We start from the raw sequence: 13,412 nt of genomic DNA, 5'->3' as shown, positions 1-13,412 counted from the left end.
TATTTCCCTTGGCTTCTGGGAAAAGGAAATTTTCTTTTCTACCACAAAATGTCACAAATTATGAGACCACAATTTGTTGATCACAGGTTCCTATTGTGCTGTTAGAGAGTTGATTTCTAAAACATTTGCCATTTCCTTCATAGGTTAGAGTTTGGCATTGTTTTTGTTTGTTTTTTGATAGGGAGGTAGCATTTTAACAAGCTATCATTGATCCAAAAAATTGAAGGTGAAAATATGAATTAGACATTGAATGGCACCCCACTCCAGTACTTTTGTCTAGAAAATCCCATGGACAGAGGGACCTGGTAGGCTGCAGTCCATGGAGTCGCTAGAGTCGGACACGACTGAGTGACTTCACTTTCACTTTTCACTTTCATGCATTGGAGAAGGAAATGGCAACCCACTCCAGTGTTCTTGCCTGGAGAATCCCAGGGACGGGGGAGCCTGGTGGGCTGCCGTCTATGGGGTCGCACAGAGTCGGACACGACTGAAGCGACTTAGCAGCAACAGCAGCAGCAGCTACTATTAAGGTTTGTTTTTTTTTTAAATCTAGCCAGTCTCATTGTGAGATATATGATTAGAAGTTCATTTATTTTAAAGAAAACAATAATTGTTTATTTGTTTATATTTGGAGCATACTTTTGTACTTATGTGCCTCTATAATTCAGGTTCATAGACAGTTAATCCTAAAGGCTCAGAAAGACTAAAAAGTGCTCAAAACTTCTGTTTAAAATAGCCTCTAATCCTTAGGACAGCCTTAATGTTCAATGATGATACATAGTGCCACACAAATAACTCATTGTACAAGTGTAGACTTGTAGAATATATTAATATTTTATATATGAATATATTGCAATTTAACAAATATATTGCAATTTTTCAAGAAGTTTTGCCTTCCTAATCTTTCTCAAAGCCATTAACAATTTACACTTCATCAGTTACTTACCTATCAGAAAATATGGAAACAAATAATATAACCATGGATTTCAGTTCCTTGTTTAGTCGCTAGATAGAAATTATGTATCTGCTAACTGCTAAAGTGGACGCATAATTTAAAAGACGTTTTGTCCACTTAACCATATATCAGACATGATTAATATAAGCCTTCAAGCTGAGCTTTGTTTGGTTTCCTCTCTTCTCTACTCACTTGCTTCTGCTTGGTCATAGCTTCTACTTTTTTGTGTCTTCTGCTTACCATGGTGTCTCCTGGATCATGGTTATTTGTCTACTGCCTTCTCCTGTGCATGTTTTTTTTTTGTTTTGTTTTTTTTGCTGCTCCTTAAACTGTTGACTAAATGTATGCTATGTATTCAAACTCCCCTAGAAAGAGAATCTAGTGGATTCATTACTTATCCTTGCTCTGTTGAGCAGAGCTTTCAAGTCATGTCACCTCATAAGCCACTGACCAGACTTTAACTTTGGGGGAAGATGCCCACTGGTGATCCAATGAAGTGTCCACAGAGAAGGGGGCCACAGACTCAGATACGCACATCCAGGGTAATGTAGGAGCAGTGGGCTTCCCCCACAAGCATCTCTTCTTCAGGCTGTCTGATTAACAGTGTTTTGACTTTAACCATGAAATACCCTTAAGGATTATAATTTCTTCAACACATTACTGACAAATGGTACGTAAGTCAAGTGAGCAAGGCTCTTTAAATCAGGGGGAAATGCATGGAACCATAAAAAAGTTGGAGATTGAAATGTTCAGGTTGCTCAGAGATCTTATCCATTTCTCTTACTTGTGACCAATGGGAACAAAGAGCAAGATGGGTAAGAAGTACATTATGAAAACCATTTCCCAAAGGTAAAGTAAGAAATTCTAAGAACATTTCAATTACTGTTACTTTCATTGTACTTAGTATTGGATTGTTCTTTGAATGCATCATTCATACAGTTGTGAGTATTCTTCACCCTCCCATCACCCTTCCCAGGAGGTCAGTCTAAATATAAGACTTGAAATATTTTATGCATGATACTATTGAAATAAATATGTTATATGTGTTTCTTTAAAAATATAGGGTCATGGTGTGCAAATGTTTTGCAACAGTTTTTTTTTTTTTTTACTTTAACAATATACTGAAAAAAATATCAATATGTCCAGTTTGTAAATATAGCATGCAGCACTGAAAAATCTGATCCATTGCTTATTTGAGATTTTATACTGAAGTAATATGAAGCAGATCAAGGTCACTGAGCCAGCTGAAGAACAATAAAATAGGGAGAAAACATATATGTACAAAAATAAATTCTATCATGATTCATCAGAGACCTCAAAGCAATCATATGAACACTGATCAGAAGCATCTGTGAGAACGATCTTGAAAAACAAACTAGATTGGAATAACTGTAAATGAAAAGATACTTTGCACTGGTATAAGTTATTATCAGTGACACTAACTCACTCAAATGAAAACCTAACTAAAGTAATCTTAGTGTAGCAAGACTGACAAGGAGCAAGCACACAAATATAACATTTCTTCTAGCAGCTGGCTGACCAGCTTCAGGGAACCTCCAAACGCTCTCTCCTGAGATTAACCAAATTAATCTGGTATAAGATTTAATTGCTAATAGCCATTGCTATAGGTGGGCAAGCACCATCTTAGAATAGCTCCTGTTTAGTAAGGCGTGTCATTCACTTCAGAAGACTTTGTCCCAACTTCAAACAAAGGAGTAATCCAGTATTTTACCAATTACTAAAATAAATGGTCAAATAGAATCATAGCACTCAAATTAGTGACTAAAAGTTAGCCGGATAAATAGGCTAATTATCAGTACAATAAAAGAAAAATTAAATTTAGTTCTATTTGTTATTGCAATAAGAAAATTCAAAATAGAGAACTCAGGAAATCATATTAATACTTTGAAAACAATTTATATTATCATTCTCATTTTTACATGATAGATGAATGAATTATCGTGTATCATTTGTTCATAGCTTTCTTTGGGGCATTCACTGAGGAAAAAAAGAAAAAAAGGATCAAAACAAATGAGACCCTATAGTTCAAAAATCCTAGAGACATATTATCCTTTATCATATTTCTGAGAATGCATTTGCTTTTTAAAAAAATAGATATTGTAATGTTTACCACAAATAGTGAAAGCTAGATTTTCAAGCATTGTTGTGATTTCCTAGTGAAATGAAAAGGAACAAAAACTTAAAGACAGAAACTTAGCTTTTTATTTTGATTTTTTCCTAATGTGCTTTTTATTCTGGGAGAAGGTTTTTACAAGAATACCCCCAAAGTATTGAGTGACAGCAAAATTTTGTTAAGTCAGTCTCACATTTAATGATATTCAAATACACTTATAGTGTTAATAGTACTATAATATTAGTATTAGTAATAATATTATAGTATTAAATTATTCCTTTAATTTTTCAGAAATGTACATTCTTCTTGATCTTCTCATAAAAATAAATTCTGTAACAGTGCTGTATTTGGATGAGAAATTATTTAATTTTAGCATCTTTGCATTTGTCATTGCAATTCATGGCTTTGTTTATGAGATGTCAAATTGAATATAAATTTCAAAATGCTCAATATGTATATGCTTTTTCATTTTTGTTTTCATTTAGATAGTTTGGCATTGTGTAGGAATTGCATAATACTTGTTTAAATTTCTGTCAATATAAATCAATATAATCCTTTTCTTCTCATGTTACACCAAGGCTCAGTATATTTTCAGTTTAAAATGCTTACTTAAAATCATATTAACTGTTTAGTACTTAATTTTATACATGCAGACTATCCTATAATGTGATAAGCTTTTCTTGGAAATGGCCTTTTTTTCTTAAAATAAAGTCACAGTCCAGATTTTTCCTTTCATTATAGTAGGTTTATTTTATTATGCTTCTTCCTAAACCAGTCACTTGAGCTAGATTAGATTTTAAAAGAGCTCTTTTAAAACATTATTTTAATAATATATGATTTGTGTTCATTTTTTACTGTGTTGTAGTTATATTCTTAAAAGGTAAATTGTATTTCTTAAAATGTATGTTTTTTTACATTGAAAATGATTTACATCAGAGATATTTATCCTGATCTGTCATAAATGGGTACAATCAATGTCAGAGTTGTGTGTAAAGGCTAAATGTTTCTTATAAACCTTGTCTATTTATTTGCTTAGAGCTAAGATATCTAGCCAGATATGAAACAAGAGGGGAGGCAGCTATATATAGTAAAGTTTATTTTGTAGATGATAGAATAGGGTTGATATGAGTTAGGAAAATGGCAGAGGAGTCTCCATACGGTATTTCCAGTAGCTCTCCAAGGTCAGACCTCTTTGCACACAAGATCTGTGTTTTCTTATAATTAAATACTCATTAAGCCTTGAATCCCCCATTCCTAAGCCAACTACTCTCTTTGTATTTGGAAGTTACTGACTACCGGCCTCAGGATATTTTGCTCTCCTAGACTGTACACATCATTAAATTTATTTTCAAGGGAACTAAGCAAAAAAGCTGCCTAAATAATTAGCCAGATAACTGAGTAGCCCAAGTTTTCCAGTTCTTGGACTTATCAGATTCCATGCTGCCAAATGTGGAAACAAGGGGATGAAACTTTCTATTTTTGACACTTCTGAGTGAAGATTGGTGTTAAAAGTTAATGGAGTTACTTTTCATTAACTGTTTGGCTTAATTCAATATCAAGAGGTATTCAATCCACCATAAAAAAAAGTTCACAAAATCTAAACAGATTTATTCATTCAATAAATAATTAAGCATGGCTTTTATATTCAAGGCACTGAACAATAGGACCTAGGGTATTTTTCCTGAAGTTCTAAGCCCAGGTGGCTCAGTGGTAAAGAATCTGCCTGCCACTGCAGGAGACGTGGGTTTGATCTCTAGGTTGGGAAGATGCCCTGGATAAGGAAATGGCAACCCTCTCCAGTATTCTTGCCTGGAAAATCCAATGGACAGGGGAGCCTGGTGGGCTACAGTCCACATGGGGTCACAAAGAGTTGACATGACTTAGTGACTCAACAACAACAACGAAGGGAGAATAACAATAGTGACAATATGATACTGATGATATTATTATCATTAAAAACAAAGGTGTTCCATGCACTAGGCATTGTTTTAAATAATTAAAATGCCTTAAATTTATACTGTAAAATGGCTCTATTGTTAGCTTATTTTAGAGATAAGAATCCTGAGACACAGAGAATTTATATAATTTACCAGGATCGCATAGCTAGTAACTCATGGAACTAGGATAAAAGTTCAGAGGATCTGTGAATCTAAAACACATGCACCAGACCAAGATATACACATTGTAGAAAGTTTAAAAGAAAGAAAAGACTTAAATAGCAATCTACCCAAAGTAAATACAGTGAAATTGATTAGTGTGGGACTACTTCATTTCTCCAGTGGTTTTTTAAAGTTTACAAAATGCCTTTCTTCTGTTGTTACTGTTCATTTTTGAACCAAGTTTAATGTCTAATTTTATTTTATTTGCTCAAAGTACTTTTTAGTTGGGCTTCCCAGGTGGCACCAGTGGTAGAGAACTCACCTGCCAATGCAGGAGATATCAGAGACGCCCACCCGTTTGATCCCCGGATCAGGAGATCCCCTGGTGGAGGAGGGCGTGGTAACTCACTCCAGAATTCTTGCTTGGAGAATCCCATGGACAGAGGAGCCTGTCAGCTACAGTCCATAGAGTCACAAAGAATCAGACTCGACTGAAGTGTCTTAGCACAGCACAGCACACACACAGAGCACACTTTTTAGTTAGGGAGGAATATTTGTAATAGTTTTAGTATAAAGAAATGTATCTGTCCTTAGGAGTCTATAAATGTCTCTTTTCCTATACAGTAAACGACAATATAAAAACATTCTCAATAGTTCTCAAGGATCAGCTAAATTGAGGAGAACTTGAGGAGGATTAGAGAAGAGGAAGAGTTAGGTGACTGGGCTGGTACATCAGCCTTACGGCTGTGTGGATGATTGGTCTATCCAGGTCATGACTGGCACCAGACCTGGCCAACAAGACAGCTCTGAGACAGACAGCCTTTCTGATACCCCAGAGGCTTTGCCATTAAGGGCTCACAAACTGGGGAGGGTGATGTAACTCACCTCTTATGTTGATAAATGCAGTCTTGTCTGCATATTCCTGAATGTAGAGCTAACTAAAAGAAAACTTTAAAAATAAATAAGCACAAAACTTCAACTCCTCTTTAGGGGTGGCTCAAACAGCATGCAATTTGTGCAGTTACCCAGGGCTCTGTGTTTAGAAGGGCCTGTTTTTGGGTAAATACTTAGCTATCACTGTTCTGAAATACTACATTTTGAACAAGAGTTGCATGTCTTTACTAGGCTCAGAAATCATTTAATTGGTCCTTCCTCTTGTAAGGCTAGTATATTGCAAAAAAAAAAAAAAAAATCTTAATCTGACAGTGCCATTTATATGTTTCTAATTTTAATCAGCTTTCCTAACTGATTCATGTGGAAATAAAAACACAAAATTCTGCTCCCAGCCCAGTATAAAAATTGAGAAAGATAAAACAGAAACATTTAATAAGAATGACTCTTCTTTCATTTCTGTTGGTTCTTCAAGGAGCAATCTGATTATTTTTTAAAGTAATTATTTTAAAACCAGAAACTAATGGCAAAGTCGAGTAGCAGGCTGAAGGTGTCATAATTACAACCTGAGAAACACATCCTCCTGTCACTTCCAGGTGTAAGTGCTGTTGCCAGGAGCCATGACTCAGGCACCCAGCAGCGGTGGCTCCTGCTTCTGTTTCTCCTGCCTTTTCTCTCTTCCTATTATTGTCACAATGACAAGGCTTTTTTCCAGCTTCCCACTGGGTCCTGCCTCCCACTGGAGGCAATAGTCCTCAAAGTCAACTGCCAAATAAAGCTTAATACCTGGAAATTTTGATATACATAGACACCTAATTTTATACACATACACAAATGTCATGCATTTAATGAAAGTTGCTATTCTAAATTTGTAGAACAGGAAAGGTAATTACATTTTAGAAGTAGAAGGACTTTGCAGTTGGTTTATGCCATTTACAGCCTTTTAAAATTGTTCTTAGTTTTTGTTATTGTCATTGTTTTACTGATAAGAAAACTCAGACCAAGAGCTGTGGGAGCATTAGACAAAGTTAGAATAATTAAGGTTGTTGTTTAGTTGGTAAGTTGTGTCTGACTCTTTGGCGACCACATGGCCTGTAGCCTACCAGGCTCCTCTGTCCGTGGGATTTTCCAGTTATGAACACCAGAGTGGGTTGTGATTTCTTTCTCCAATAATTAATGTTATGTTGGAGTTAATGGCCACAGTCAATCTAAAACTCTGGTCTCTGGACTCAAACTCATGACTATTTTTCCATTGCTTACATCTTTAATACTCAATGTGAAGATGCAGAAGAAAAGGGAATTTGTCTGTTTATTTATGTGTCTCGTACAAAGACCTGAGAACTAAGCTGGCCTACTGTTTAAACAAATAATTATTGAAACAAAGCCATATCCATTTGTTTACGTATAGTCTATGGCTGCTTTTGCACTACAATAGCAATGTTAAGTAATTGCAATGACAACCAAATTTGGCAAAGTGGAATATATTTACTATTTGGTCCATTCAATTTAGTTCAGTCGCTCAGTCATGTCCAACTCTTTGCAACCCCATGAACTGCAGCACGCAGACTTCCCTGTCCATCACCAACTCCCAGAGCTTCATTTGGTCCATTGCCAGAAGTATTTTGATCCCTACTAGATCTACTAGAATGTAATCTATAGAAAGCTCCTTGAAAATCTAACTTGGGACATTCCCAATGCTGAGATCAGTGTTTGGCACAAAATAATTTTTAAACTAAATTAGTAGGCTAGCTCAGCTGGTAAAGAATCCACCTGCAATGCAGGAGACCCGGGTTTGATTCCTGGGTCAGGAAGATCCACTGAAGAATGGATAGGCAGAGTTGAACATGACTGAGTGACTAAGCACAAGCTCATGGAAACCACATAATCCAGAATGAATTAGTTAAATGAGACTAGATAAACAGCAGATATAACATGGATCTGCTGCTGCTGCTAAGTTGCTTCAGCATGTCCAAATATGTGTGACCCCATAGACGGCAGCCCACCAGGCTCCCCCATCCCTGGGATTCTCCAGGCAAAAATACTGGAGTGGGTTTCCATTTCCTTCTCCAATGCGTGACAGTGAAGTCGCTCAGTTGTGTCCGACTCTTAGCGACCCCGTGACTGCAGCCTACCAGGCTCCTCCGTACATGGGATTTTCCAGGCAAGAGTACTGGGGTGGGATGCCATTGCCTTCTCCATAACATGGATCATTCGGTTTCAAAATTTCATAATTCTAAGATGTATGATGCTGTAATAACTTCTAATTCAATTGCTGGGTGCTATAGGCAATTTAATGATCTAAAAAAAGAGTTACGTATAAAGACAGAACCAATTTATATCCCTAAGGCAATGTGAATTTTTTTGTTATTATTTATAGAAGTACTGTAGAAACCCCACTTTCATGTGTTGCCCATTTTTAGCCCACATAGCTGTGGCTGAAAAGGCACAACCTATTCTTAATAAAATGAAGATAGATCATTTCTAGAAGGCAAACTAAATGAATTCCTACCTGCCCATCATCTATGCAGTTTGCTGGGTTGTGGCTTTGCAGAAATACTTATTCAAATCCCCATATTTAAATAGCTTAATTGATAAAACAGATTAGCTGCTCAAATTCCTAGGTTGTTACATACAGAAATCACTTACATTTACTGTTTAAGGCAACAAAAAGGAAATCTAGAACCAACTAGTTTGAACTATAGTGAGAAATGGGTACCTCATACGGATGATCCATTTATGTAGTTAGCATCTTTAAAAAATACCAGTGGAAGGAAATAGCTACCTAAAGGGTATGCAATGAGTCTAACATTTGCAGCCCTCAAGTCTGGAACTTTTTTTTTTTTTTTCCAAAAGAGGTTTTATTTTTATTGTGCATCTTCTGTTGTAAATAATGACCAACTACATTTATCTTCTTTTTGTGTTTTAAGCTATTAGTTTGTTCCTTGAGTTAGACTATTATATCTCCCCTCCATTTCACTAATTCTTTTTTTTTGATCTGTTTCTTTGACTTTTTTTTAAATTTTATTTTATTTTTTAACTTTACAATATTGTATTGGTTTTGCCATATATCAAAAGGAATCCGCCACAGGTATACATGTGTTCCCCATCCTGAACCCTCCTCCCTCCTCGCTCCCCTTACCATCTCTCTGGGTCGTCCCAGTGCACCAGTCCCAAGCATCCAGTATCAAAAATCAAAATATAGTAGGTCTGGGTTTGATTTTCTCAAGCTACATCTAACTTTCAACTCTAGGGACAGCTGTCATTACAGTCTACTAGACATCCTTAATCACATTGCTTCCTAGACTTCTTAGCTTTGTTTTAATCTTCACTATTGTCCTTTAATGTTATTTCCCCCCCTACATTAAAAAAAAAAAAAAAACCAATGAATATACTTCACAGGACATTTGCACAGAAAGCTTTCTTACAAAAAGTATCCAAAATTGCTATTATATACATCTTGAATATGAAGTAAATTTGAAATATTCATGAAATAATATGAAACAAATATTAAAAATAAATTTAAAATACATTTGCAATAATATCTGAAATGATCAGTGATGTTGTATACATACATGTCAACTAACCTCCCATTGAGCTATCTATAAAATGGGAGAGTTGAATTAGTTATTTCTACATCCATGTGAAGCTATTCTTTTCTTCATTAAATAAATTCATTATTGATTTATGACAAAATACTTTCAAATAGAATATAAAGTGATTAGCAAAAATAACTTAAATGATTAATTAGGGAGAAAGGTCAATATTCAGTTTTTTTGTTTTTTTAAGAAAAGAAAGAATCAAGTTGCTGAAAGTAAGCATATACCCTAAATCTTGATTTTATGATGAATAGAAAGAGATAAGGAAAGGCAGTCAGTTCTATAACTCACATGATATAAGAGGAAATAGCTTATAAAATCTTCAGGAAAGAGTTTATGAATTTGGACTTTGCAGTTAGAAAGAGTCTTGAAAATGCATGTTAAAGAGTTGATAATGTAGGTAGACTAAAAAGTAGCTTTGAATAACTGTGGACCTTGGTAATGTAATAAATGATGTTCTAGAAAAATTGTTTTTTTTTAATTCAGTGAAAAGTCTTTTTTCTTAATCTAACTTTGAAAATAAAAAGTTACTTGCAAATGATTTTTAAAAGCCTTTGCTGGAGTTTTCTAATAAGCTCATCATTTTCCTAAAGAAAGAAATGAATATCTCCCTCTGCCGCCTCCCCTTCAACCTCCGAGGGTTCTGCAGAGTCCAGGGCTTCTGGGTGATGCCTTAGGGGACAAGTTGGCCTGCCTCTTTAACAGAATAGCAACTTCCCCTTTATGTGATTTTTATATTCTTTATGTGAGATTACAGGTGGGAAAAAAAATAATTCCACCATTTAAAAATAATAATTAACCACTGCCACAGTTTTGTGACTATTCCCTCCCTAGCTCACACATTGATGCTGGGAGAAAGGTTAGAATCAATGAGATATGTTTTGATATCCTAAAAGGAAAAAGAAATTTTAAAAGGAATTCAGATCACTAATGGTATGAATGACTATAATTCTGCCATAGGGACAAATGATTCTGAAATTCAAAATTTCAACAGAGGATAAATTATCCTAGGTCAGACCTAGGAGAGAAGACATCTCTATCACATTTTAGCTATGTGACCTTGGGCCGAGTTGTTTTAGCTTTCTAGGCCTTCGGTTTCACGCCAGCAAAATGATAATAAGGTAAAGATGAAATAAGTTAATAAAGTGCCTGGTACATAACAAACATTTACCAGGACCCAACTTCCTTCTCAGTAGCAAATAAGGACCAGCAACCGCAATCCTTAATTCCCTGTCCAGTTCACTTTCCATGACACTTCATGTCACATAAATAACATTGTTTTAAACTGAGAATATTAAGTGCATTTAAAAAAAGCCTCTTCCAAAATCAATTTCTTCACATTTTTAATAATGCAGGGAAGGAGCTTGAAGTTGGTCCACAGAGATTTTCATGAACCAAAGGGTTATTTTTAATTGGATTTTGTGCCTGTTGTTATGGAAATTATTGTTTCATGGATAAAGCTTTATGATTTCACCGCAAGATCAAGCCCAGAATGGGGTATAATGATGATATCACCCCTATGCTTCTTTTTCTTGACAAAACACTTAAATTAAGAGAATGGGAGTGAGACTGCTTCAAAAGCACACATTTCTAAGAGAAATAAGATCTACCCTATAAAAATAGCTTTAAAAATGATATATTCTCTTTTCAAAGATCAAAACTCAGAATGGCCCTTGCTGCCAGTAGGATGCTAAGATTCTGCAGTTATTAAACACTTCACTGTTGAAACTAGAAAGAGTTCCTTTGATCCTGGGACTTGCTTTCAACATTTGGTCTCAAAGCATTTTTGCAGTTGTTGAACTGCAGCTGTTGAACAGGCTTCCTCTAGTTATTTAATGATCAATCTCTCTAAACTCTTCTATCTAAACTAGTTTTTATTTGTGTGTCCAGATGCGATTTAACTTCTCTAAAGAAACAAAAGAAATGCTTACTAATGTTAATGATGGTTCTGTTTAAAATTGAAAGTGTTAGTCGCTCAGTTGTGTCCAACTCTTTGCAACCCCGTGGACTGTAGCCCATCAGGCTCCTCTGTCCATGGAATTCTCCAGGCCAGAATGCTGGAGTGGGTAGCCATTCCCTTCTCCAGGGGATCTTCCCGACCCAGCAATTGAACCCGGGTCTCCTGCATTATAGGTGAATTCTTTACCATCTGAGCCACCAGGGAAACCCAAGACAGGAGGCAATTCATCCTGCAAAATTTAACTTATATCACTGGCTCAGTTTAAGCCTCAAAGAAACCTCAAACAAGGAAGACAGAACTTGTTTCATCAATAACATTCTAAGAGAGAAATCAGTATAGTAGTCTGCAGTATTAAAGCAGTGATTTTTTGTTGGACAGACTGCTTAGGTTTCTTCTAGTACTTAGTTCCCTAATTTATTTTTCTTTCTTTTCTCTCTCCTTCTTCTTGGTATTTTCATACACCATCCTATGATCTTTGGACATTGGCTAGATTGTCTGGTAGAATTTGGTGGAAGAAATTGTGAACCCCACCCTGATCCTGAATCAATTGAAAGTCGTATAATTAAATGTCATGTCTTTAGTCATTTTAGTTTACCAAGAAATGTCAGTACGTTAAAAAAAAGGGTGGGGGGGAATCCATCACCAAAAGATGTATCATTAAAAACTTCATGATTTTTTAAAATGAATCAAAATATCAGATTATTAGCAAGGCTTATTTTTAATAAAACATGTTCAGTTCTATTAAAAGTTCTTTTTTTCCCTACCTTTGTTTTTATGTGTAAGAGAGACATTTGTTTAATTTGTCATTTCAATAACGTCAACAGATACTTTCTGATATAGTCTCTGTCCTGCCGCTGCTGCTGCTGCTAAGTCGCTTCAGTCGTGCCCGACTCTGTGCGACCCCATAGACGGCAGCCCACCAGGCTCCTCTGTCCCTGGGATTCTCCAGGCAAGAACACTGGAGTGGGTTGCCATTTCCTTCTCCAATGCATGCATGCAGGCTAAGTCGTTTCAGTCATGTCCGATTCTGTGCATCCCCATAGACAGCAGCCCACTAGGCTCCTTTGTCCATGGGATTCTCTAGGCAAGAATACTGGAGTGGGTTGCCATTTCCTTCTCCTAAGCCAACTTAAATTCAACTTGCACAAGTTTACATAGGTTCACTTGCAATTACTTTTCCAGTTGCTTACACTTCTGACTCTTTTTCCTTTGGTCCTTAGCTGGAAATCACTTCCCGATACCACTTGCTTAATCATTTTTTCCCCTCCCACTCAACAGTTGGCCCTTTATGGACAGTGTTTTTCTTGACTTTCTTCACTTCTTAAGAGTCAGTACTTTTACCTATACCCACTCTCTGGGCCTTCACTAGTTCTCAGACACATTCCAGAAATTTAAAAGCCTGGTGAATATTGAAGGTACATGATAATAAGTGCAAAGAGCAGTCATCACACAATCTAATACCCAGAGCAACCTCCTTGCCAGGGCCTAATCAACCAGGTGCCATTCATTGAAAATTGTTAGATAATGGCCTAGGGTCAGATCTCTCCCCAAGGTCAGAAGATGTCTTATGACTGCTATCTACTTCATTAGCCAAAAAAAAAGGAAAAAAGAGATAGTGCAAAACAAGAAAATTTCTGAGAGAGGGAAAAGTTTGTGCAAATTTGGGAACATTGCTCTGTTGAGTGTGCCTATTTATGACAACAGGTGCATTTGTTTGTCTTTGATTGATGCATAATGTTAACGATTCTTCTTAAACTGTTACACCTGAATATCTATT

General features: G+C 36.0%; 1 protein-coding gene across 18 annotated transcripts in view; it reads left to right on the top strand.

Moving 5' to 3' along the window:
* The window catches only part of NRXN1 (neurexin 1), a 1,252,733-nt gene that overhangs the window by 584,465 nt on the left and 654,856 nt on the right, over positions 1-13,412 (top strand).

The sequence above is a fragment of the Bos taurus genome, chromosome 11 (genome assembly GCF_002263795.3).
Source record: "Bos taurus isolate L1 Dominette 01449 registration number 42190680 breed Hereford chromosome 11, ARS-UCD2.0, whole genome shotgun sequence".
NCBI lineage: Eukaryota > Metazoa > Chordata > Mammalia > Artiodactyla > Bovidae > Bos > Bos taurus.
This window is presented reverse-complemented; position numbering and strand designations above follow the sequence as displayed.